General features: G+C 48.1%; 1 pseudogene across 1 annotated transcript in view; it reads left to right on the top strand.

The window, feature by feature from the left end:
• Positions 1–26,582, top strand: part of LOC144609656 (RNA-binding protein FXR1-like) — a 74,367-nt pseudogene that overhangs the window by 30,618 nt on the left and 17,167 nt on the right. The window contains exons 3-8 of the transcript XR_013549342.1: positions 8,845–8,938; positions 14,559–14,630; positions 18,723–18,871; positions 22,102–22,195; positions 24,975–25,091; positions 26,295–26,465. The product of XR_013549342.1 is annotated as an RNA-binding protein FXR1-like (transcript). The remainder of the gene's footprint in view (positions 1–8,844; positions 8,939–14,558; positions 14,631–18,722; positions 18,872–22,101; positions 22,196–24,974; positions 25,092–26,294; positions 26,466–26,582) is intronic.

Here is a 26,582-nt window from a genome sequence, read left to right as displayed (position 1 = left end):
AGGCAGGGACTATCCCAACGTTTAAGAAACAGTTAGACAGGTACATGGATAAGACAGGTTTAAAGGGATATGTGTGTGACTAGCGTAGCTGGGTCATGTTGGGCCGAAGGGCCTGTTTCTACATGATTCTAACTCAGCGGGTCAGGCAGGATCTCTAGAGAACGTGGAAAAGTGGCGTTTCGGGCCAGGACTCCAGACCTAAACGTCACCTATCCATGTTCTCTGGAGAAGCTGCCTGATGTGTTGAGTTATTTCATCACTGTGTGTCCTTTTGTGCAAACCAGCTTCTGCGGTTCCTTTTTTCTACAATTGTGTTTTAGTACTGTGCGGGGACGGTGTTAATTTGGGTTTAGGTTTATATATTGTCACGTGTACCGCGGTACGATGAAACGCTTGTTGTGCATGCTATCCAAACAGATCATTTTTACAGTGCACCCAGTTACTGGATTTGGGACAGAAAACCTAGTGTACACTACAAACCTAGCCTTCTAATAGTCTTAGTAATGAGGGATCCTCCCCTCTTATCAAATGCACCACAGCTTGGTCTGGGATCAGCTCCGTGCAAGACTGCAAGAGATTGCAGCGAATTGTGGACGCAGTCCAGACCATCGGATAAAACAACAACTTCCCTTCGATTTATAGCTCACGCTGCCTCAGCAAGGCCAGCAGCATAATCAAGGATGAGTCGCACCCTGGCCATTCCCTCAGGCAACTGAACCATCCTATCACCAACTCGCAAGCAGCCCAGTCCTCCCATCTACCGATAAATCTTTCTCCCCTTGCCTTAGACAATAGACGCAGGAGGAGGCCATTCGGTCCTTTGAGCCAGCACCGCCATTCAATGTGATCATGGCTGATCATTCTCAATCAGTACCCCGTTCCTGCCTTCTCCCCATACCCCTTGACTCCACTATCCTTAAGAGCTCTATCCAGCTCTCTCTTGAATGCATTCAGAGAATTGGCCTCCACTGCCTTCTGAGGCAGTGAATTCCACAGATTCACAACTCTCTGACTGAAAAAGTTGTTCCTCATCTCAGTTCTAAATGGACTACCCCTTATTCCTAAACTGTGGCCCCTTGTTCTGGACTCCCCCAACATTGGGAACATGTTTCCTACCTCTAACGTGTCCAACCCCTTAATAATCTTATACGTTTCGATAAGATCTCCTCTCGTCCTTCTAAATTCCAGTGTATACAAGCCTAGTCGCTCCAGTCTTAAATCTCTGCCTTCGTTTTAGACTCGTCCACCTATGAAAAAGGCTCTAACCTATCTCTCCTCTCTCATAATTTCATACACCTCTGCGGTCCGCTAACAACTACCTCCACTCCAGGGAACATATTCATAACCTATATAATCCCCCAATAACTCCAAACCTCATGTAGGCATTGTCCTTGTAAATCTTTTCTGCACCCTCTCTAACTTAATTACACCCAACCTATTGCTTGGTGACTAGAACTACACATGATGCAGCCTGACCAATACTTTATATAGCTATATCTGGCTGGTCTTTGAAGGCAGATGCAGTATTTAATTCCTCTGCTCTGTCCTTATCTCCACTATAAACTTTGCTTTGTCAGCATCCCAACCTTGTTCTTTTTTGGTCTGTCGAGCATATCGCTTTTGGCCTGCTCTCTCATCGTTCCTTTTGTTAAAACACTTTCTTGGTCCCCTTTTGCTGACTTCTAAAGTGCTCCTAATCCTTCGGGCCATTGCTATTTTCAGCAACTCTAATGCTACCTCTAATTTTTCTTGTCAGCCTGGGATGCATCACTTTTGTGTGGGCTTTTTTTGGCCTAAAATCCACAATTCAACGCTAAGAAGTGCCGAAATCGCCTGGGGCACTGCTGGAATGGTGAAAAGAGGGGTCTGAGGAAGGGTCTCAACCCAAAACGTCACCTATTCCTTTTCTCCTGAGACGCTGTCTGGCCCGCTGAGTTACTCCAGCTATTTGTGTCTATCTTCTGCCTAACACTCAACTCAGAGTTCTGGGGGGTAGGGGAGATGATGGCAAGCCTGGGATGGATTTGGACATGAGAATGGACATTTTTGCTGCTATAACCTAATACAGATCATCAAAACATACTAATGAGTCAATCGGGCAAAGTTAACGTAGAACAGTACAGCACAGGAACGGGTCCTTTGGCCCATGATGTTTGTACCAAACATGATCCCAAACAAGTTAAACTAATCTCATCTACCTGTCCACTCATAAGGTCAAGGAGCAGAATTAGGCCATTCGGCCCATCAAGTCTACTCCGCCATTCAATCATGGCCGATTTATCTTTCCCTCCTAACCCCATTCCCCTGCTTTCTCCCCGTAACCCTTGACGCATATCCCTCTATCCCATGCAGCTATCTAAAAGCCTCTTAAATGCCACGATCGTATCTGCCTCCACCACCACCCCTGGCAATGCGTTCCAGGTCCCAACCACTGTGTAAAAAAAAAAAGCACAAACATTTGCCCTGCACGTCTGCAAACTTCCCCCTCTCACCTTCTAGCTGTGCCCTCTAATGTTGGACATTTCCACCCCGTGGAAAGGTTCTGACTGTCTATCCTATTTATCCCTCATAATCTTATATGCTTTCAACCTCCGATGTTCCAGCGAAAACAATCCAACCTTTCCCTGTAGCTCAAACTCTAATCCAAGCAGAATCCCATTTCCCCACTAGTTTAGTTTAGAGATACAGCGCGGAAACAGGCCCTTTGGCCCACCGAGTCTGTGCCGACCAGCGATCCCCGCACACTAACACTACCCTATGGACACTAGGGACAATTTACACTCATACCAAGCCAATTGCCCTACAAACCTGTACGTCTTTGGAGTGTGGGAGGAAACCCGAAGATCTCGGAGAAAACCCACGCAGTCACGGGGAGAACGTGCAGACAGCACCCGTAGTCGGGATCCAACCGGGTCTCTGGCGCTGCAAGGCAGCAACTCTACCGCTGCGCCACCGTGCCGCCCTACGTACTGTCCAAGGCTACGATACGTTTTAGCTGTCGTCTGTTTTGCATCACCAAGATTTGCTCTTCCCTCTATCTGGCTTTGAAAAATTAGTCGTCGATATACGGGATCTCATTTCAATTGCAGCTCGGCAAAAAAATCTGATATTTATGTCCTGGCTGCAGTGTAGATCTAGCCTGTCCAGACCAGTTGATGTGCTGCAGTTTAAGTGACTGATGGATTAGTTGTGTATAAAGTGTGTGTGTGTGGTCAGGCTCTGCCTGGTGACTCTGTGCATCAAATCCCTGTGATCCAGGTAAAATATCGTGGGATCCTTGCTTGGGGGGAGACGGGGGACGACTGAAGTAACCCGAGCGATAGTGTAAGAGTTGTACTTTGTGCAGTGCTAAATAGCCGACTGCTAGTAGCCTTCGAAGGTAGACACAAAATGCTATCTCAGCGGGTCAGTCAGCATCTCTGGAGAGAAGGAATGGGTGACATTTCAGGTTGAGACCCTTCTTCTGACTGATGTCAGTGGAGGGGGCGGGATTTTGTGACTACCTTCGATTTTGTGTTTACCTTTTTGTGTCTACATTTGTCTTTTGTGTCTCCCTTCGATTTAAACCAGCTTCTGCAGTTCTTTTTCCTTCTGGTAGCTTTCTAATGCCATGTGAAGGAAGGAACTGCAGATGCTGGTTTACACTGAAGATGGACACAAAGTGCTGGAGAAACCATCTATCCAGAGATGCTGCCTGTCTGGCTGAGTTACTCCAGCATTTTGTGTTTATCTGCAGCCGTGTGAAGTTTACTCTGGATTCTGATCATTGCTGTTTGTTCACGGGTTGCAAGGATGCAATGCTGAGGCTTTCTGAGATGCTGCTGAGGCCACTTTTTTGAATATTGTGAGCAGTTTTTGGCATCACTCAGAAAGGATGTGTTGGGTGTCGGAGAAGGTGCAGTTTTGGTCTCCTAATTTGAGGCAGGATGTCCTTGCTATTGAGGCAGTGCAGCGTAGGTTCACCAGGTTAATCCCCAGGATGGCGGGACTGTCATATGAGGAAAGATTGGAAAGACTGGACTTGTATTCACTGGAGTTTAGAAGGACGAGAGGGGATCTTGTAGAGACATATAAAATTATAAAAGGACTGGACAAGCCAGATGCAGGAAAAATGTTCCCAATGTTCAGAACCAGGGGTCACATACAGTCTAAGAATAAAGGGGAGGCCATTTAAAACTGAGGTAAGAAGAAACTTTTTCACCCAGAGAGTTGTGAATTTGTGGAATTCTGTGCCACAGAGGGCAGTGGAGGCCAATTCACTGGATGAATTTAAAAGAGAGTTAGATAGAACTAGGGGCTAGTGGAATCAAGGGATATGGGGAGAAGGCAGGCATGGGTTACTGATTGTGGATGATCAGCCATGAACACATTGAATGACAGTGCTGGCTCGAAGGGCCAAATGGCCTCCTGCACCTATTTTCTGTTTCGATGGTCCAGCGGAGGTTTACGAGAATGATCCCAGGAATGATTGGGTTAACATATGATGAGCGTTTAATGGTCTGGGCCTGTACTCGTTGGAGTTAAGAAGGATGAGGGGGACCTTATTGAAATCTACCAAATAACGAGAGGCCTAGATCGTGTGGCTATGGAGGGGATGTTTATAAGGGGATGGAGGCTGTAACACCAGAGGGCACAGCCTCAGAAGAAAAGGACGTACCTTTAGAATGGAGATGAGGGGGAATTTCTTTAGTCCGAGGGCGGTGAATCTGTGGAATTCATTGCCACAGATGTCTGTGGAGGCCACAAGTCAGTGGGTATTTTTAAAGCTGAGATTGACAGGTTCTCAATGAATAAGGGCGCAAAAAGGTTACAGGAAGAAGGCAGGAGAACGGGGTTCTGAGGGAAAGGTAGATCAGCCATGGATGGAATGGCGGAGCAGACCCGATGAGCTGAATGGCCTCATTCTGTTCCCATCCCCTATGGTTCCACCCTCGCAGTGAACCATGGCCCGGCCCTCCCAGTTTGCTTGTGTACTGGCCTGGCTAGAGACGTGTCTGACCCACCCTCACCTGACTGGGATAACGAGCAGACGTCTGGCCTTGGTCTTGTTGGGAAATTGTCAAGCCACCTACACTGTGTTGCTGGATTTAATCTGGCCACAGTTGGGTTTCAGCTCATTTATGTATTCTATCAGCCTGAATTAGAAGTGATAAATTACTGCTTTTTATTGGTTACTAGACCATGGACCCGTTGGGCCCAAACCTCTCCTGCATTGGTGCACCCCTCCTCATCCCCCCTCCCTCCCTAGGAGATAGATTTAAACTTTTAAAATGTGCATAACTTAAAAAATATAACACCGATTTCAATAACAATTCTTCCATTAGCACCAAAGGGACGATGGTGAGTCAGGTGGGCCTGAAATTGTCGCGCTATCGTGTACCGTTTCAGGAATAAACAAACAAGAGTTTTAGTGTATAGATTAAATCCTGCTGGTCTTGCTTTAGTCAGGGTGAGAGGGAAAGTGGAGTGTGTTTTCTGGTGGTCAGTACCTTGAAGTAGGTAGTGTGTGCCTTATAACATCAATTCCTTTTAAGGATCTTTCTCCATCCGGGATAGACTGGAGTGTGAATGAGTTGTCTGGCTTTGTAGTGAAGGATTTCCACCTAAAAGGGGAAGGAAAGACATGGTGAGCAAAAGCTTGCCTTATTTTATGAGCAAGGATGTGCTGGCTTTGGAGAGATTCCTGAGATTCCACGCTGTCTGTTTAGTTTAGTGATATAGCGTGGAAATATCAGCCCACCAAATCCGTACCGACCAGCGATCCCCGCACGTTAACACTATCCTACACTAGGGACAATTTTTTAACATTTATGCCAAGCCAATTAACCTACAACCCTGTGCGTCTATGGGGATGCGGGAGGAAACCGAGGTTCTCTGAGAAAACCCACACAGGTCACGGGGAGAACGTACAAACTTTGTACAGACAAGCCCCCAAACCCGGGTCTCTAGCACTGTAAGGCAGCGACTCTACCGCTGAGCCAACGTGTCGCCCACAGGTTCTGCCGTTATTGCTGGTACGTTGCTGTTCAGCCACTGTAGGAATCTTCACCTCAAACACTCCTCCATAGACAATAGGTGCAGGAGCAGGCCATTCAGCCCTTCCAGCCAGCACCACCATTCAATGTGATCATGGCTGATCATTCTCAATCAGTACCCCGTTCCTGCCTTCTCCCCATGCCCCCTGACTCCGCTATCCTTAAGAGCTCTATCTAGCTCTCTCTTGAATGCATCCAGAGAATTGGCCTCCACTGCCTTCTGAGGCAGAGAATTCCACAGATTCACAACTCTCTGACTGAAAAAGTTTTTCCTCATCTCCGTGCTAAATGGCCTCCCCTTTATTCTTAAACTGTGGCCCCTGGTTCTGGACTCCCCCAACATCGGGAACATGTTTCCTGCCTGTAACATGCCCAACCCCTTTTGTTTCAATAAGATCCCCTCTCATCCTTCTAAATTCCAGTGTATACAAGCCCAGTTGCTCCAGTCTCCCTTCAGACTCGCCACCCAGCCAAATCTGCCATAATCCTGAGGTAGAACACTGGTCCGGAGGGCACGCTATAGTTACAGCAGTTCATGGCAGTGAACAGGGCTGGCGGCTTTGAGGGGGGGGGGGGCTTAATTTTGTACACTTCACTGAAGGCCTGAGAGTTGAGGAATTGTCAGACTGTTCCCTGGAATGTCCCATCCCCCCCCCCCTTCAGCTGGAAGCAAGCTGTCTATTGCCCCTTCTGACCTGAACCAGGGTGCCCCCTTTAATTAAACTCCCATTGCAAATCCCCTGCTGAAAGGAGGTCAGGGCTGGGAGAAGCGTTCCTTTTGTAGTGCTCTTTCCCAACGTGCTCCCACTGCCCTTTGTTCTAGACTCCGGGCGGGACTTGCCGGGCGTGGGGAATGCCGGAGACAGCTGCCCTCTCCGACAGCTGCCCTCAAGCCCTCTTGTCAGCCTCTCAGTCAGTGGGGCCGGCTTTTATTTCTGAAAGCTCACCTGTGAGGCAAGACTGTTTCCATCGGCAGTAAGTGTAAGAAAATAACTGCAGATGCTGGTACAAATCGAAGGTATTTATTCACAAAGTGCTGGAGTAACTCAGCGGGTCAGTCTGAAGAAGCGTCTCGACCCGAAACGTCGCCCGTTCCTTCTCTCCCGAGATGCTGCCTGACCTGCTGAGTTACTCCAGCATTTTGTGAATAAATTCCTTCGGCAGTAAGGTCAGTAACCACACGTTTAAGATATTTGTCAGAACAATATGGACACAAAAAGCTGGAGTAACTCAGCGGGTCGGGCAGCACCTCTGGAGAAAAGGAATAGGTGGCATATGGGATCGAGACCCTTCTTCTTGACCCGAAACGTCACCTATTCCTTTTCTCCCGGGATGCTGCCTGGCCCACTGAGTTACTCCAGCTTTTTGTGTCTGTCTGCGGTTTAAACCAGCATCTGCAGTTCCTTGGTAGACACAAAATGCAGGAGTAACTCAGCATCTCGGGAAAGAAGGAATGGGTGACGTTTCGGGTCGAGACCCTTCTTCAGACTGATGTCAGGGGAGGGGGCGGGACATTTGTGTATAATCGTGTGTAGTCCTTCCGCGGACTGGATAGCACGTAACAAAAAGGGCTTTTCGATGTATAAACATTGCATCTATGCTACACAAGTTCAAAATCATTTGTAAAGTGCTCTAAGATTTTGAGAAAGATACTAGAGACTGAATCTGATCATAAGACCATAAGTGACAGGAGCAGATTTAGGCCATTCGGCCCATCAAGTCTACGCCGCCATTCAATCATGGCTCATCTATCTCTCCCTCCTAACCCCATTCTCCTGCCTTCTCCCCATAACCCCTGACACCCGTACTAATCAAGAATCTATCCCTGCCTTAAATATATCCACTGACTTTGACTCCAAGGCCTTCTGTGGCAAGGAATTCCTCAAATTCACCAAATTTACCAGATTAGCTGAGTGCTCGAGTATTATTGGGATTGAGGGTGTTAGGGTCCTGGATCCCTCTCACATCCCTTGCCTGGTTCCAGGTTGACGTATAAGATTATTAAGGGGTTGGACACGTTAGAGGCAGGAAACATGTTCCCAATGTTGGGGGAGTCCAGAACAAGGGGCCACAGTTTAAGAATAAGGGGTAGGCCATTTAGAACTGAGATGAGGAAAAACTTTTTCAGTCAGAGAGTTGTGAATCTGTGGAATTCTCTGCCTCAGAAGGCAGTGGAGGCCAATTCTCTGAATGCATTCAAGAGAGAGCTGGATAGAGCTCTTAAGGATAGCGGAGTCAGGGGGTATGGGGAGAAGGCAGGAACGGGGTACTGATTGAGAATGATCAGCCATGATCACATTGAATGGCGGTGCTGGCTCGAAGGGCTGAATGGCCTCCTCCTGCACTTATTGTCTATTGTCTATTGACCCAAGGTTTCACTGGATGAGTGAAGGAGAGCCACACGGCAGATGGCGAGTACCAGGACCTGTGAGCCTTTCGAGGATCCTTGCGCCAACTCCACCTTCAACGTGGAATTAGTGGTGCAGTGGCGAGAGAATTGGCCAAGTGCCCAGAAGCAGAATTTGTTAAGTCACTGGATTTGGATCTGCCTAGAGGCTGGTTAGCTGTGGATCTTCTAAGAGGCTGATTAGCTGTGGATCTACTAAGAGTTGGAGTAACTCAGCGGGTCAGGCAGCATCTCAGGAGAGAAGGAATGTGTGTTGTTTCGGGTCGAGACCCCTCAGACTGATGTCGGGAGGGCAGATTGCTGGAGTTGGGCTGTTCTTGCAGCGGCCCCACGTTCCGGCGTTGCACTAATCCTGCTCTTACACGCGACAATAAATTAAACTAAACTAAACTTTGTCTGCAGCTGGCAGCCCGAGCGACAGCTCCCCTTCAACGATGTCCGCCTGCCACCACCCGCCGACTTCGAAAAGGAGATCAGTGAGGGAGACGAGGTGGAGGTAAGATGCGCTGCAAGCTGTCTCTGTTTTTGGTGATGATATCCGACAGCTCTATAACTCCGAGATGTTTGGTGCCTGAGGGCAGCACGGTGGAGTTGCTGCCTCGCGGCGCCAGGGACCCGGGTTTGATCCCGACTACGGGTGCTTGTCTGTACGGTCTCTTTGCGACCCGCGTGGGTTTTTTACCCCGAGACCTTCGCTTCCCTCCCGCGCTCCAAAGACGTACAGCTTTGTAGGTTAATTGGCTTGGTATAAATGTAAACTGTATATAGGATAGGAGTATTTGTATTTGTAATAACTGTATTTGAGTATAGGAGCAGGGAGGTTCTGCTGCAGTTGTACAGGGCATTGGTGAGACCACACCTGGAGTATTGCGTACAGTTTTTGGTCTCCTAATCTGAGGAAAGACATTCTTGCCATAGAGGGAGTACAGAGAAGATTCACCATATTGATTCCTGGGATGGCAGGACTTTCATATGAAGAAAGACTGGATAGACTCGGCTTGTACTCGCTGGAATTTAGAAGATTGAGGGGGGATCTTATAGAAACTTACAAAATTCTTAAGGGGTTGGACAGGCTAGATGCAGGAAGATTGTTCCCGATGTTGGGGAAGTCCAGAACAAGGGGTCACAATTTAAGGATAAGGGGGAAGTCTTTTAGGACCGAGATGAGAAAGTTGTTTTTCACACAGAGAGTGGTGAATCTGTGGAATTCTCTGCCACAGAAGATAGTTGAGGCCAGTTCATTGGCTATATTTAAGAGGGAGTTAGATGTGGCCCTTGTGGCTAAAGGGATCAGGGGGTATGGAGAGAAGGCAGGTACGGGATACTGAGCTGGATGATCAGCCATGATCATATTGAATGGCGGTGCAGGCTCGAAGGGCCGAATGGCCTACTCCTGCACCTATTTTCTATGTTTCTATAGTGTTGGTGTGCGGGGATCGCCGGCGGGCCAAAGGGCCTGTTTCTGTGCTGCATCTCCAAACTAAACTAATCTATGGAACCTCCATTACCTGCAATAATTGAGGTGCCTTCCTCCTGTTTACCGGGTTTGGGAAGCTGGGAATGCCCGGACTTTCCCCACGTGTTCAGTGTTTCCTGACTGGAAGTGAATGCAGTGCAATGAAGATATTGAGACTGCTTAATCCCTGGAGGCTGTGACTGTAATAGGTGTGGGTAATTCCAGCGTCCACATCTCCAGCAAGCAGAATGTGACCTTGGTTGTCACCTGTGGAGTTTGCCTATTCCCCCTGTAACCAAGCGAATTTCCCCCCCAGTTGCTCTCCAGCCTAGTTTTGAATTACCGGGAGTGGAAGCAGGCCCTTCGGCCCACCCTTGTCCACACCGACCTGGTTCTATGGTGTTCGACACAAAATGCTGGAGTATCCCAGCCGGGCCAGGCAACGTCTCTTGAGAGGAGGAATGGGTGATGTTTTGGGTCGAGACCCTTCGCCCGTGTTGCCCCACTTTCCAAGAAGAGTGACGGCAGGAAGCTGAACTAAAACAAGAGCAATAACGAGGAGATCGGAAACTGGAGAGGCGGAGGGGAAAACCGGAACTGCAATATCTTGCCGCCCGCGAAATGTAGCAAGAATCAATGAGGAGGCTTGTGCAGTGTAGCAGTGGGAGCAAGTGCAGGGTCCTTCTGTAAGGGTGAGCTGTTCTGCACCGTTTGCCATTCCTTGCTTTCGTGGGTTACCTCCACAGCGGGTGCACTCTTGTGAAGCCTTGGTGAAAGCAAATAAGTTGCCATCGTTAAAGTTCGGTTCTTAAAACAGAGAACAACATAAACAGTTAAAGGTAAACCAAGCAAAGCTTTAATTATCGTCAGACGGGAGTGGGGGGGACCAGTGCTAAGGGTGTATGACCATACTCAGCACTCCCCTTGCTTCCACTCAAAGATACAGCATTTTCGCAGCATTTTTATACAGAATTTGCAGCAAGAATGTTTAACACAACATTTCCTTCCAATCAATCACATTGTATTAGAACACAATATACTTGTCACCCTAAAGTCATTAACTATTTTACACAATAAGTCATTAGTCGAAGGTAAGGACCACAGAAGGTCCTGTTTTCACACTCCCACTAATAGTCAACAGTTAACCACATCCTAATCTTAACGAGAGCATGGTCCATCGTCTTTCTCGGACGCCTTTCCCAGGGATAACAGGATGTACCACTCTAGAGACTTTAAGAATTGCACAGTCTTATCCTGCCTGGTGCAATTTTGCAAACATCAGCTATTTAGGAACCAAAGTTCAGGCTCATCCTGTTCATTCATTCTACCATTTAATTATTCCTGTGGTTTCCAGGGATTGTAAGTTTCAGCTACCAGACACATCCTTATGTGCAATTAGCATTCCTTCACTCACAACAATATAGAAGTTCCACAAGCATACAAACAGGTTTGCAGGCAATGGCCAAGCATCCCATCATGCAAAGTTAATAGCCATTAACTCTTTCAGCCATATTCCCTGTAACGTGTCCTGCAAAACTCAGGGTAGTGCAGATGGGACACTGCTTGTCTGGAGTTTTGGGGAGAAGGCAGGAGAATGGGGTTAGGAGGGAGAGATAGATCAGCCATGAATGAATGGCGGAGCAGACTTGATGGGCCGAATGGCCTAATTCTGCTCCTATCACTTATGATAGGAGCTCTGTCACCTCACCTTCTTTTTCCTTTTCTGTTCGTTTACTCATTTATCTATTTTTTTCTTCTTTTTTTTTTCTTCTATGTTTTAGCAAACCCTGTAAAGCGTCTTTGAGTGTTTAGAAAAGCGCTATATAAATGTAATGCATTATTATTATTATTATTATTATTATTATTATTATTATGACCTCATGACATGTTGGCCGATGTGGGCAAGTTGGGCTACAGGGCCTGTTTCCACCCTGTAAGACTCTATGACTCTAGCTTGGTGTCTCTTGCATGAGGTCTCTGGTCTATTTTTGTACGCTTTGCTAATCGGGGACTGTGCTTGGGTATGGCAGTACTTTACTGAACTGAATGCAAAAAAAGAATTTCACTGTGCGTTTGCACATTTGGCAGTAAAGCACCTTTGACCATTGCCAGACTAGCTTGCATATTTGTCATCTCCTTCATTATATGGTAATTGGTTAAATCTTGAATGTTTCCTGTGGAATCAGTCACCGTGTCCTGAACCTGGAACAGTACGGCATGGGAACGGGCCATCAGTCCACAATGTTTGTGCTGAACATAAGTTCATAATAGTTCATAAGTCACAGAAGCAGAATTAGGGCATTCGACCCCTCGAGTCTACTCTGCCATTCAATCATGGTTGATCTAAGTCTGCGCGGAGTTTGTACGTTCTCCCCTTGACCTGTGTGGGTTTTCTCCGAGATCTTCGGTTTCCTCCCACACTCCAAAGACAAGTCAAGTCAAGTTTATTTGTCACATGCACATACACGATGTGCAGTGAAATGAAAGTGCAGGTATGTAGGTTAATTGGCTCGTAAATGTAAAAATTGTCCCTTGTGTGTGTAGGATAGTGTTAATATGCGGGGATCGTTGGTCGGCTTGGACCCGGTGGGCCGAAGGGCCTGTTTCTGCGTTGTATCTCTAAACTAAACTAAATATTGTATTCCTATGTGCTGAACAAAAATCAAAGTTCATCTGCCCTGGCTTCCAGTTAGGGTTGCATTAAAATGGAGGCAACCTAGCCTTCCAGTTCCCCAGCATGTTTTTAAAAGGACATCCCGTTAGAATGGAGATGAGGAGGAATTTCTTTAGGCAGAGGGAGGTGAAGCCATGGAATTCAGTGCCACAGACGGCAGTGGAGGCCAAGCCATTGGGTATTTTTAAAGCAGATATTGACAGATTCTTGATTAGTTTCTTGATTCTTGATTCATTTCACTGCACATCGTGTATGTGCATGTGACAAATAAACTTGACTTCCCCATTCTCAACCCCATTCTCCTGCCTTCTCCCTTTACCACTCTTACTAATCAACCTTACTAACCTTTGACACCCTTACCAATCAAGAACTGATCAATTTCCACTTTAAAAATACCCAATGGCTTTGCCTTCATAGTCGTCTGTGGCAATGAATTCCAGAAACATCCCACCCTCTGCCTAAAGACATTCCTCCTCGCCTCCTTTCTAAAAGGTAGGTCATTTTATTCTGAGGCTGTGCCCTCTGGTCTTAGACATTTCTTACTAGTGGAAGCATCCTCTCCACACCCACTCTATCCAGGTCTTTCACTATTCTGCGATGCCAAGGTAAAATAATCTCATCTGCCTGTACATGATCTGTACCCCTCTACTCCTGTCACTTCATGTACCTATCTAAAAGCCTCTTAAAAACCGTTGCTGTGTCTGCCTCCACCACCACCACCCCTCCCTTTGCGTTCCACGCACCCACCACCCTTTGTACATTAAAAAAAAAACGCCCCACACATCTCCATTTGACTTTCCCCTCTCTCACCCGACAGCTGTGCCCTCTATAACTGTTGGACAGTTCCACCCTGGGCAAAGGTTCTGACTCCACCTCATCTAAGCCTCATAGTGTTCTACACTTCTATCAGGTCTTAACCTCAACCTCCACCCTTCCAGTCAAGTTTATCCAACCCCTCCTTATGGCCAAAAGGCTCTAATCCACTAATGGGTTACTCCAGCACTTTGTCCTTTTCTGTGTGGTTCCTTATGGAGAGATGGCCATAAGATGTGAAAGATTCAGGCACTTCAGGCACTCTTCACAAAGGGTTGAAACGGATTACACTGAGCATTTGGTCGTACCAGGAAGATGGTGGTAGATTCCTGCAGGCGCAGCCAGGTCCCCCCGATACCGGTGAACATCCAGGGAATGGACATTGAGAGGGTGGACTCTTATAAGTACCTGGGTGTCTACCTCAACAATAAACTGGACTGGACCAAAAACACCGATGCGCAATACAGAAAGGGCCAGAGCAGACTTTATCTGCTAAGGAGACTCTGGTCCTTTGGAATGCAGGGGGCACTCCTAAGGACCTTCTACAACACGGTGGTTGCATCGGCCATTTTCTATGGAGTGGTCTGCTGGAGCAGCAGCACCTCAGCAGCGGAAGGGAATGGACTCGACAAGCTGGTCAGGAAGGCCGGCTCTGTCCTGGGTTGCCCCCTCGACTCAGTGCAGGTGGTGGGAGAGAGGAGGGTGATGGCAAAGCTAACATCGCTGCTGGACAACGACTCCCACCCCATGCAGGACACTGTCACTGCACTGAGTAGCTCCTTCAGTGACAGACTCCTTCACCCCAAGTGCGTGAAGGAGAGATATAGGAGGTCCTTCCTTCCCGCTGCTGTGAGACTGCACAACCAGCACTGCTCCCAGCGGACGAGTCAACAATAACAGCTAAGAACACACAGAAAACTGATGACAATTTATGTATTTTTTATTTATAATGAATGATCTCTTGCTATCCACTTTGCTGCTGTAACATTGTAAATTCCCCCGGTGTGGGACGAACAAAGGAATATATTATTATATTATTATTATTATTATTTTGATGCCCTATCTAGCTGTTAACATTTAATTCAAGAATGCTTTGCTGTAAAGAGGAGATTGATTTCTCCAAGACACACAGTGGTCCTGGGTCACCAACTGTGATTGTTGATGCTGTTCCAGGTGTATTCGCGAGCCAACGAGCACGAGCCCTGTGGATGGTGGATGGCGAGGGTACGGATGATGAAGGGAGATGTGAGTATGATCCTGGCCGGCATCCTGCACAAAATCGAGCGCCTTGCGATCCTCGAGAAAGAAAACAGTGGTGTAGCTGGTAGTGCCCCTGCTTCACCGCGCCAGAGACCGGGATTCGTTTCTGACCTCGGGTGCTGTCTGTGTGGAGTTTGCACGCCCTCCCTGTGACCGTGTGGGTATCCTCCGGCTGCTCTGGTTTACTCCCGCATTCCAAAGCCGTGCGGGTTTGCAAGTTAATTGGCTTCTGTAAATTGTCCCAAGTGTGTTGTATACACTGGAATTTAGAAGGATGAGAGGGGATCTTATCGAAACGTATAAGATGATTAAGGGGTTGGACACGTTAGAGGCAGGAAACATGTTCCCAATGTTGGGGGGAGTCCAGAACAAGGGGCCACACAGTTTAAGAATAAGGGGTCGGCCATTTAGAACCGAGATGAGGAAAAACTTTTTCTGTCAGAGAGTTGTGAATCTGTGGAATTCTCTGCCCCAGAAGGCAGTAGGGGCCAATTCTCTGAATGCATTCAAGAGAGAGCTAGATAGAGCTCTTGAGGATAGCGGAGTCAGGGGGTATGGGGAGAAGGCAGGAACGGGGTACTGATTGAGAATGATCAGCCATGATCACATCGAATGGCGGTGCTGGCTCGAAGGGCCGAATGGCCTCCTCCTGCACCTATTATCTATTGTGTAGGAGGTGGAGGAGAAAGTGGGATAACATAGAACTAGTGTGGACAGGTGGCACCGGATTTCTCCAGGTGCTCTGGTTTCCTCCCACATTCTAAAGCAGGTTTGTAGGTTAATTGGCTTCTGTAAATTATCCTTAGTGTGGAGGATAGTACTAATGTTCGCTGGTCAGCGTGGACTCGGTGGGCCGAAGGGCCTGTTTCCCCGTTGTATCTCTTAACTAAACTAAAACATTACACGGACCCCAGGTAACTAATGGATTCCACTTTTACAGACATAAGTCTATTTTGTCCTTAAATTGGAAAATATGCAAAAATTACTCTTTAGTAACCATTGTGCTATGCTATTCTAATAAATGTCATCAGGAGCATATAAGATGAAAAACAATTACTAAAAGTAATTACTGTTCTGCTATTTGTACATTAGACTCTTAAATGTATTCCATTAAACTCCAGCATTTTGTGAAACTCCTTCCCAGATCTCCCTCTATCTTCCAGTCTCCACCTATATCCTTCCATTGTCCCGCCCCCCTGACATCAGTCTGAAGAAGGGTCTCAACCCAAAACGTCACCCATTCCTTCCCTCCCGAGATGCTGCCTGACTTGCTGAGTTACTCCAGCATTTTGTGAATAAAAGACTCTTAAATGTAATATTGTGGTAGCTTGTTCTTTAGTTCTCGGATCAAAATTAGCCATTCGGCTCATCGTCTACTCCGCCATTCAATCATTGCTGATTCATCTTTCCCTCTCAACACCATTCTCCTGGCTTCTCCCCATAACCCCTGACACCCGTACTAATCAAGAATCTATCAAACTCCACCTTAAAAATATCCAATGGCGGCCTCCACAGCCGTCTGTGGCAAAGAATTCCACAGGTTCATCGCCCTCTGCCTAATGAAATTCTTCCTATTGTTCGTATGTACATGTCCATACGTTTCATGTAGATAATGTGGACACAGCCTGTATATTCACCAAGGAAGATCAAAATGCTGGAGTAACTCAGCAAGTCAGGCAACCTGTGTAGGAAGGAACTGCAGATGCTGGTTTAAATCGTCTGAAGAAGGGTCTCGACCTGAAAAGTCACTCATACCGGGTGACGTTTTGGGTTGAGACCCTTCTTCAGACTGATGTCAGGGGGGCGGGACAAAGGAAGGATATAGGTGGAGACAGGAAGATAGAGGGAGATCTGGGAAGGAGGAGGGGAAGAGAGGGACAGAGGAACTATCTAAAGTTGGAGAAGTCGATGTTCATACCACTGGGCTGCAAGCTGCCCAGGTGAAATATGAGGTGCTGTTCCTCCAATTTCCGGTGGGCCTCACTATGGCACTGGAGGAGGCCCATGACAGAAAGGTCAGGCTGGGAATGGGAGGGGAAGTTGAAGTGCTCGGCCACCGGGAGATCAGTTTGGTTAATGCGGACCGAGCGCAGGTGTTGAGCGAAGTGATCGCCGAGCCTGCGCTTGGTTTAGCCGATGTAAATAAGTTGACATCTAGAGCAGCGGATGGAATAGATGAGGTTGGAGGAGGTGCAGGTGAACCTTTGTCTCACCTGGAAAGACTGTTTGGGTCCTTGGATGGAGTTGAGGGGGGAGGTAAAGGGACAGGTGTTGCATCTCGTGCGGTTGCAGGGGAAAGTGCCCGGGGTTGGGATGGTTTGGGTAGGAAGGGATGAGTGGACCAGGGAGTTACGGAGGGAACGGTCTCTGCGGAACGCAGAGAGGAGAGGGGATGGGAAGATATGGCCAGTGGTGGGGTCCCGTTGTAGGTGACGGAAATATTGGTGGATGATTTGTTGTCTCTCCAGAGATGTGGCCTGACCCGCTGAGTTACTCCAGCACTTTGTCTCAGTCAGGCAACATTGCTGGAGAATATGGATGGGTGACGTTTTGGGTTGGCACCCTTCAAAGCTCCTTTGAGCCCATAAAGCTGAATGTCACCTATCCATGTTCTCCGGAGTTACTGTCCTTGGTAAACAAGCATCGACACTTCCTTGTTTTTACTGTATAATCACAATCTGTAGGCATCTGCAAAAATTAGGAATAAAGTATCCATGAAGTATTAAGTACCGGATCCTTAATTATATAATTTGCTAAGTGCTTTCAAAATATCTTGATGTGCTGCGTTGTTGCAAATGGACAGGACTGGTCTATCTGGCAGTGCTGTGCTTCCAGCTTTTATACGTGAATTGGCCAGAGCAGAGGGTGGCACGGTGGCGCGGGGATTGAGTTGCTGCCTTGCAGCGCCGGAAACCCGGGTTCAATCCTGACTACGGGTGCTGTCTGTACGGAGTTTGTACGTTCTCCCCGTGACCGCCCGGGTTTTTCCCGAGATCTTTGGTTTCCTCCCACGCTCCAAAGGCGCAGGTTTGTAGGCTAATTGGCTTGGTATAAGTGTAAATTGTCCCTAATGTGTGTAGTGTGGGGATCCCGCGCCGAAGTGTAGGTTTAGATTTAGAGATACAGCGCAGAAACAGGCCCTTCGGCCCACCGGGTCCGCGCCGCCCAGCGATCCCCGCACACTAACACTATCCTACACCCACTAGGGACAATTTTTACATTGGCCCAACCAATTAACCTACATACCTGTACGTCTTTGGAGTGGGGGACGAAACCGAAGCTCTCGGAGAAAACCCACGCGGGTCACGGGGAGAACGTACAAACTCTGTACAGACGGCGCCCGTAGTCAGGATCGAACCTGAGTCTCCGGCGCTGCATTCGCTGTAAGGCAGCAACTCTACCGCTGCGCCATCGTGCCTGATTCCGCGCTGTATCTCTCAACTAAACTAAATCGAATCGAATTATCGAAACGTATAAGATTATTAAGGGGTTGGACACGTTAGAGGCAGGAAACATGTTCCCAATGTTGGGGGAGTCCAGAACAAGGGGCCACAGTTTAAGAATAAGGGGTAGGCCATTTAGAACGGAGATGAGGAAAAACCTTTTCAGTCAGAGAGTTGTGAATCTGTGGAATTCTCTGCCTCAGAAGGCAGTGGAGGCCAAGTCTCTGAATGCATTCAAGAGAGAGCTGGATAGAGCTCTTAAGGATAGCGGAGTCAGGGGGTATGGGGAGAAGGCAGGAACGGGGTACTGATTGAGAATGATCAGCCATGATCACATTGAATGGCGGTGCTGGCTCGAATGGCCTCCTCCTGCACCTATTGTCTATTGCCTAAATTGAAGGATGGAAATGTGTAGGCCAATTGTAATTGAACCAAAACCTTGCATGTATTCCCACCGTGAAGAGTTTTGTTAAAGATTCCTGTGTCGTAAGATTGTAAATGATAGGAGCAGAATTAGGCCATTCCCCCATCGAGTCTACTCCGCCATTCAATCATGGCTGATCGATCTCTCCTTCGTAGCCCCATTCTTCTGCCTTCTCTTCCCTTAACCTCTGACACCTGTGTCTTTTTCCAGTTTTACGTCATAGAATATGCTGCCTGCGATGCCACTTACAATGAAATAGTCACCATGGAGAGGCTTCGTCCTGTCAACCCCAACAAGACTGCCACCAAGACCCTGTTCCAGAAACACACCATCCCTGTGCCGGACGACCTCAAAGAAGCGTGAGTACTGTCTGGGGAAAATTGAAACTGGTTGATCCTAATGTTCACAGACGTATGATGTAGCTCATGAAGATCGACACAAAAAGCTGGAGTAACTCAGCGGGTCCGACACAATCTCTGGACTAATGGGCGGTCACGGTGGCACAGCGGTAGAGTTGCTGCCTTACAGCGAATGCAGCGCCGGAGACTCCGGTTCGATCCTGACTACGGGCGCCGTCTGTACGGAGTTTGTACGTTCTCCCCGTGACCTGCGTGGGTTTTCTCCGAGATCTTCCGTTTCCTCCCACACTCCAAAGACGTACAGGTTTGTAGGTTAATTGGCTGGGGAAATGTCAAAATTATCCCTAGTGGGTGTAGGATAGTGTTAATGTGCGGGGATCGCTGGTCGGCGCGGACCCGGTGGGCCGAAGGGCCTGTGTCCGCGCTGTATCTCTAAATCTAAAATCTAAAAGGAATGGGTGACGTTTGGGGTCGAGACCCTTCTTCAGATGATAGTGGCTCTGTCGGAGAAACAGAACGGGTTTAAGTTTATAATCGCGTGTATCGAGGTACAGAGAAGCTTTTTCTCTTGCGAGCTATCCAGTCAGTGGAAAGACTATGCACGATTACAATCAAACAGTCCAGTATATGGATACAGGATAAAGGGAATAACGTTTAGTGGAAGGTAAAGTCCAATTAAAGATAGTCCGAGGGTTCCCAATGAGGTAGATGGGAGGTCAGGACCGCTCTCTAGTTCAGGGGTTCCAAACCTTTTTTGCCCCGTTTACCCCTGGCAACTTTTCGAGAGTAAATTTACCCCCACCCTATTTTGTTCAGTGATTTAACTTGACACGTCTACCATAATAAAGCAACCGACAAAGGGGAAATTTTAAAATACTGTTTTTAACATTATTATTTTGTCCCAATGTACCCCCTGGGTAGGTGAGATTTACCCCCTGGGGGTGTCTTTACCCCAGGTTGGGAACTCTTGCTCTAGTTGGTGAGAGGATGGTTCAGTTGCCTGATAACAGATGGGGGGAAAAACTGTCCCTGAATCTGGAGGTGTGCGTTTTCAAACCTGTCCTGTTACAATGTGAGATATTTAGACTCGCTGTTCTGCAAGTTGAAATATCGCTTGAAAGCAGAGGTGAGAAATAACCTTTCTATTTGATCTTCAGCTACAAAGGATCAATGGTTTAATAGACAATAGGTGCAGGAGGAGGCCATTCGGTCCTTCGAGCCAGCACCGCCATTCAATGTGATCATGGCTGGTGATTCTCAATCAGTACCCCGTTCCTGCCTTCTCCCCATACCCCCTGACTCCGCTATCCTTAAGAGCTCTATCTAGCTCTCTCTTGAATGCATTCAGAGAATTGGCCCCCACTGCCTTCTGAGGCAGAGAATTCCACAGATTCACAACTCTCTGACTGAAAAAGTTTTTCCTCATCTCAGTTCTAAATGGCCTACCCCTTATTCCATTGGAAACTTTTACCCCTTGGGTTGGGCAGGGCCCAGTGTAATGTAGTGTCCAATGCTCCCAAGTAACTGAGGGATAAGATGTCTGTCTGCACAGCTCAGAGACAGTGCTGGAGTAACTCAGCAGGTCAGGCAGCATCTCTGGAGAACGTGGATTGGAGACCTAATTTGGTCTCCTAATTTGAGGAAGGACATCCCTGCTATTGAGGCAGCGCAACTTCGGTTCACCAGGTTAATCCCCGGGGATGGCGGGACTGTCATATAAGGAAAGATTGGAAAGACTGGGCTTTAGAATTTAAACGAATAAGAGGGGATCTTATAGAAACATATAAAATTATAAAAAGGACTGGACAGGCTAGATGCAGGAAAAATGTTCCCAGTGTTGGGGGAGTCCTGAACCAGTGACCACACACAGTCTAAGAATAAATGGGAGGCCATTTAAAACTGAGGTTAGAAAAAAAAAATTCACCCAGAGAGTTGTGAATTTGTGGAATTCTCTGCCACAGAGGGCAGTGGAGGCCAATTCATTGGATGAATTTAAAAGGCAGTTAGATGGAGCTCTAGGGGCCAGTGGAATCAAGGGATATGGGGAGAAAGCCGGCACGGGTTACTGATTGTGGATGATCAGCCATGATCACAATGAATGGCGATGCTGGCTCGAAGGGCCAAATGGGCTCCTCCTGCACCTGTTTTCTATGTTTCTGAGACGTTTCGGTCGGGGCCCTTCTTCAGGCCGATTGTAGTAGGTGGGGGAAGGCTAGAAGTGAGGTGGGGAGGGTAAAACAAAGCCTAGCAATTGATAAGATGAAGGAGGGTTTATACCCAAAACATCACCCATCCTTCTCCAAAGATGCTGCCTGACCTGCTGAGTTATTCCAGCACTTTGTGTCGATCCTAGCAAGTGATAGGTGGATACAGGTGGGGGGGGGGGGGGGTGGACAGGGGTTATTGGCAGATGGTTGGACAAAGACCAGAGGTGCAAAGACAGGGAGAAAAGGAGAGAAGCACAAAAAGTGAAGCCAGATGAAGGAATGAATGTAGAAGGATGGAAGCTAAACAGCTGACTGGTCTGTAGAAACTACACTTCAGTGAGTAGAACTAAAAGTGAGGGGGAAAAGAATAAATATGGAACCAGCTTATGGAGGAGGTGGTTGAGGCCGGTACTTTTGCAATGTTTAAGAAACATTTGGACAGGTACATGAATAGGACCAGTGTAGAGGGATGTGGGCCAAACAGGCAGGTGGGACTAGTGCAGATGGTTGGCATGGGCAAGTGGGGCCAACGGGCCTGTTTCCACACTGTATGGAACAGTCACGAACTCTGAGATGCGGAGATCAGTTATAAGGCCGGAAGTGAGAGCAGAAATAAGCCGTATAAGGAAATAACTGCAGATGCTGGTACAAATCGAAGGTATTTATTTCACAAAATGCTGGAGTAACTCAGCAGGTCAGGCAGCATCTCAGGAGAGAAGGAATGGGTGACGTTTAAGGTCGAGACCCTTCTTCAGACTGATGTCAGGGGGGCGAGGCAAAGGAAGGATATAGGTGAAGACAGGAAGATAGAGGGAGATCTGGGAAGGGGGAGGGGAAGAGAGGGACAGAGGAACTATCTAAAGTTGGAGCAGAAATAAGCCGTTCGGCCCATCAAGTCAACTGATCCACCTTTCCCTCTCAACCCCAATCTCCAGTTGACAGAGCTGTTGGAATGGTTATATTTTTGCTCCTAATTAAGTTTATCTTTCCTTCCCTTCACACGCCCCAACCATTCTGTTGCAGCTGTGCAAATGAGAATGCTCACAAGGACTTCAAGAAAGCTGTTGGAGCGCACTCCATTACATTCAACGCCACCAGCAACGAGCTGGTCCTGCTGGTAAGAGCACGTTGGGTTAATCGACAACAGCTGGCCTGAAGAGCAGCTCGGGGGGGGGGGGGGCTGTGTTTCTTTTCAAATCTTTTTATTAAATTTCAAAAAATAATAAGCATAACAGTGATATTGATACATAGGGATCAGGATTACATTAACAACAAATGTAGCCTTAATATAAATCCAGTTTCAAAACATATAGGGTGTAGACCTCCCAGTCTCTATGTAATTATAGATAAAAAGGTTAAAAGAGAACTTGTATATATATATATTTTTTTAAAGATAAAAAGAAAAAAGAAAAAATTTACCCCCCCTAAACTAAAATAAGCAAACAAGCAAAAAAAAACCAAAACAAAACAGAATCTGGGCTGCAAAAAAAAAAAAAATGTCAACAGTTTAGACCCCTGTTTGTTGTTAAATCTGTTCCACCAAATAAAGGTAAAAAAATTATTATAACGGCTGGAGAGGGAACAACTTATATTGTGTGAAAATATTGAATAAAGCTTCCCCAAGTCCTATCTAATTTAATCGAGGGTTCAACAATATCACTCCTAAATTATTTCTAAATTTAAACGTGATATCGTTTCAAAATACCAATGGAGTGTGGTGGGAGGGGGGATTGTGTTTCTGCGGCCACCCAGCGTCTGTGGGGGATGCTTTGAAAGACTAGCTTGGGGTTTTACGCTGGCACGGTGGTTATGCAGCAGTGAGCAGGGATGTCCAGTGTTTGCAAGAGTCCACAAGCGGCACACAGTTGGGCGTTGGTAGAGCGCCAGAGGGCCCGGCTTCCATCCTGACTGCGGGTGGCGTTTGTACATTCTCCCAGTGACCACGTGGGTTATTCTCCGGGTCCTCTGGTTTCCTCCAAACAGTCCAGAAACGCGCAGGTTTGTCGGTGAATTAGCTTCTGTAAATTGTCCCTGTTGTGTTTGACAGTGCGAGTGTACAGGGTGTTTGCTGGTTGGCGTGGGCTCGGTTGGGGTTGAATGGCCCGTTTTCCACACGATCTCAAGTCTAAAGAGTCTAGTTTGTTCCCTTATCACCACCATTCCTTGCGCCAATGCACACACTCTAAAGAGCAAGCTTTAGTCGTCACGCCTCAATGTTGCATTCTGTCGCTACCCCTTGTATCACTGCAACAACACATCATTCTGGCGCTGCGGGGGAGTCCAGAACAAGGGGCCGCAGTTTAAGAATAAGGGGTCGGCCATTTAGAACGGAGATGAGAAAAAACTTTTTCAGTCAGTGAGTTGTGAATCTGTGGAATTCTCTGCCTCAGAAGGCAGTGGAAGCCAATTCTCTGAATGCATTCAAGAGAGAGCTGGATAGAGCTCTTAAGGATAGCGGAGTCAGGGGGTATGGGGAGAAGGCAGGAACGGGGTACTGATTGTGAATGATCAGCCACGATCACATTGAATGGCGGTGCTGGCTCGAAGGGCCGAATGGCCTCCTCCTGCACCTATTGTATATTGTCATTCCCATTTGGAATAGAGCTGGAATTTACTGTGGGGGACGTGGGTCAGCACCGTTTCAGGCTGGGACCCGTCCGAATCTGAGGAAGGATGGCGACCCGAAACATTGTCTGTGCATCTCCCACCGCAGATGCTGCCTGACCCACTGAGTTCATCCAGCACTTTGTTTTCGGAGTAAACTTCTGGGTAGCTGGAGACGAGGGTTTGGACTTGTGTCCGTATTGGCCGCCTCCTTTGCATTCTTGCACCCCGTTGGGAAGGTGCAGACCAGCTGATGGAGGCGGCATGCTCGTGGCCGCCTGTACGCTAAAGGCGGCGCAGTGAAGCAGCGGGTAGAGCTGCTGCCTCACAGCGCCGGAGACCCCCGCTCCAATCCCGCCCACGGTTGCCGTCTGCACAGAGTTTGTACGTTCGCTCCGTGACCTGCGTGGGGTTTTCTCTGAGATCTTCGGTTTCCTCTCGCACTCCAAAGACACACGGGTTTGTAGGCGGATTGGCTTGGTGTAATGTAAGTTGCCCTGAGTGTGTGTAGGATGGTGCACGTGCTCCCCGGCTTACCATGTTTCCACTTCACGATGGTGCAAACGGCAGCGAGCCGCCACTCGCTCCCGGCTGCGTGATCAGTTGTGAATCTGTGGAATTCTCTGCCTCAGAAGGCAGTGGAGGCCAATTCTCTGGATGCTTTCAAGAGAGAGCTGGATAGAGCTCTTAAGGATAGCGGAGTCAGGGTTTATGGGGAGAAGGTATGAACGGGGTACTGATTGTGGATGATCAGCCATGATCACATTGATGGCGGTGCTGGCTCGAAGGGCCGAATGGCCTCCTCCTGCACCGCGGCACGGTGGTGCAGCGGTAGAGTTGCTGCCTTACAGCGAATGCAGCGCCGGAGAGTCAGGTTCGATACTGACTACGGGCGCCGTCTGTACGGAGTTTGCACGTTTTCCCCGTGACCTGCGTGGGTTTTCTCCGAGATCTTCGGTTTCCTCCCACACTCCAAAGACGTAATTGACTGGGTAATATGTAAAAATTGTCCCTAGTGTGTGTAAGATTGTGTTAATGTGCGGGGGTCGCTGGGCGTCGCAGACTCGGTGGGCCGAAGGGCCTGTTTCCGCGCTGTATCTCTAAATCAATTTTTTTTAAAAAAATTGTCTATTGTATTAAATGCATTTCTCAGAACGGGACCCGTCGTAAGCTGAGGAGCGCCTGTATTAGAGTGCGGGGGTCGCTGGTTGATGCGGACTCGGTGGTCCGAAGGGCCTGTGTCCCTGCTGTGTCTCTAAACTAAACCTACGTCCTCTTGCGCTCTCTTGCAGTCCATAAACGAGTCGACGGTGAAGCGTGCGGGCTTGCTGAGTGACATGCATTTCCGCAGCATCCGCACCAAACTGATGCTGATGTCCCGGAACGAGGAGGCGACCAAACACCTCGAGGTGAGTTCCAGGAACAGCATTAGGCGCGGACATTGTGGGCCCAAGGGTCTCTTCCTCCGCTCTTCTGTTCTAAGGTAGACACAAAATGCTGGAGTAACTCAGCGGGTCAGGCAGCGCCTCTGGAGATAAGGAATGGGCGACGTTTCATAGAAACATAGAAGCATAGAAAATAGGAGCAGGAGTAGGCCATTCGGCCCTTCGAGCCTGTACGCACCGCCATTCAATATGATCATGGCTGATCATCCAACTCAGTATCCCGTACCTGCCTTCTCTCCATACCCCCTGATCCCTTTAGCCACAAGGGCCACATCTAACTCCCTCTTAAATATAGCCAATGAACTGGCCTCAACTACCTTCTGTGGCAGAGAATTCCACAGATTCACCACTCTCTGTGTGAAGAAAAACTTTCTCATCTCGATCCTAAAAGACTTCCCCCTTATCCTTAAACTGTGACCCCTTGTTCTGGACTTCCCCAACATCAGGAACAATCTTCACGCATCTAGCCTGTCCAACCCCTTAAGAATTTTGTAAGTTTCTATAAGATCCCCCCTCAATCTTCTAAATTCCAGCGAGTACAAGCCGAGTCTATCCAGTCTTTCTTCATATGAAAGTCCTACCATGCCAGGAATCAATCTGGTTTCGAGTCGAGACCCTTCTTCAGACTGATGTCAGGTGAGGGGGTGGTTTCAGGTCGAGACCCCACAAGAACTAAGGGAGGCTGGTGATCGATGGTCAGCATGGACTCGGTGGGCAGAAGGGCCTGTTGTCACGCAGTACCTGTAAACTAAACAAGAACTAGTATGAGCAGGGAATCAGTGGTCAGCATGGACTCGGTGGGCAGAAGGGCCTCATTGCATCCTATATCACAGTTTGCAGCATTGGTTCCCACTGTGTTCAAGAGAATTGTTGTATGCACCAGAGGCTGAAAGTGTGTCAATAGACAATAGGTGCAGGAGTAGGTCATTCGGCCCTTCGAGCCAGCACCGCCATTCAATGTGATCATGGCTGATCATTCTCAATCAGTACCCCGTTCCTGCCTTCACCCCGCTATGCTTAAGCTCTATCTAGCTAAATCTGTGTTGGGTGCGGACGTTGTGGGCCGGAGTGCCTGTGCCCGCGCGGTACTGTTCCACGTTCTGCGGACCAGCCCGCCAGAGAGGCGAGCGTTTACTAGAGGCTAGCAGTTTCCTCCTCTCCCCACAGACCACTAAGCAGCTGGCGGCTGCGTTCCAAGAGGAGTTCAGCGTGCGAGAGGACTTGATGGGGCTGGCGATCGGGACGCACGGCGCCAACATACAGCAGGCCAGGAAGGTCCCCGGGGTGACGGCAATCGAACTTGACGAAGAGACCTGCACCTTCCGGATATACGGAGAGGTGAGCCCCAGGCGCCCGGCTTCAGTTCATTGTCACGTGCACCCATTCTTCTAAACTCAATGTCTGTTCCCCGAACATGATGCCAAGACACAAACTGATGGAGTAACTCAGCGGGTC

This window comes from Rhinoraja longicauda, chromosome 34 (assembly GCF_053455715.1).
Source record: "Rhinoraja longicauda isolate Sanriku21f chromosome 34, sRhiLon1.1, whole genome shotgun sequence".
NCBI lineage: Eukaryota > Metazoa > Chordata > Chondrichthyes > Rajiformes > Arhynchobatidae > Rhinoraja > Rhinoraja longicauda.
The sequence above is the reverse complement of the archived record's forward strand: the minus strand, read 5'-3'. Positions and strand labels throughout refer to the sequence as shown.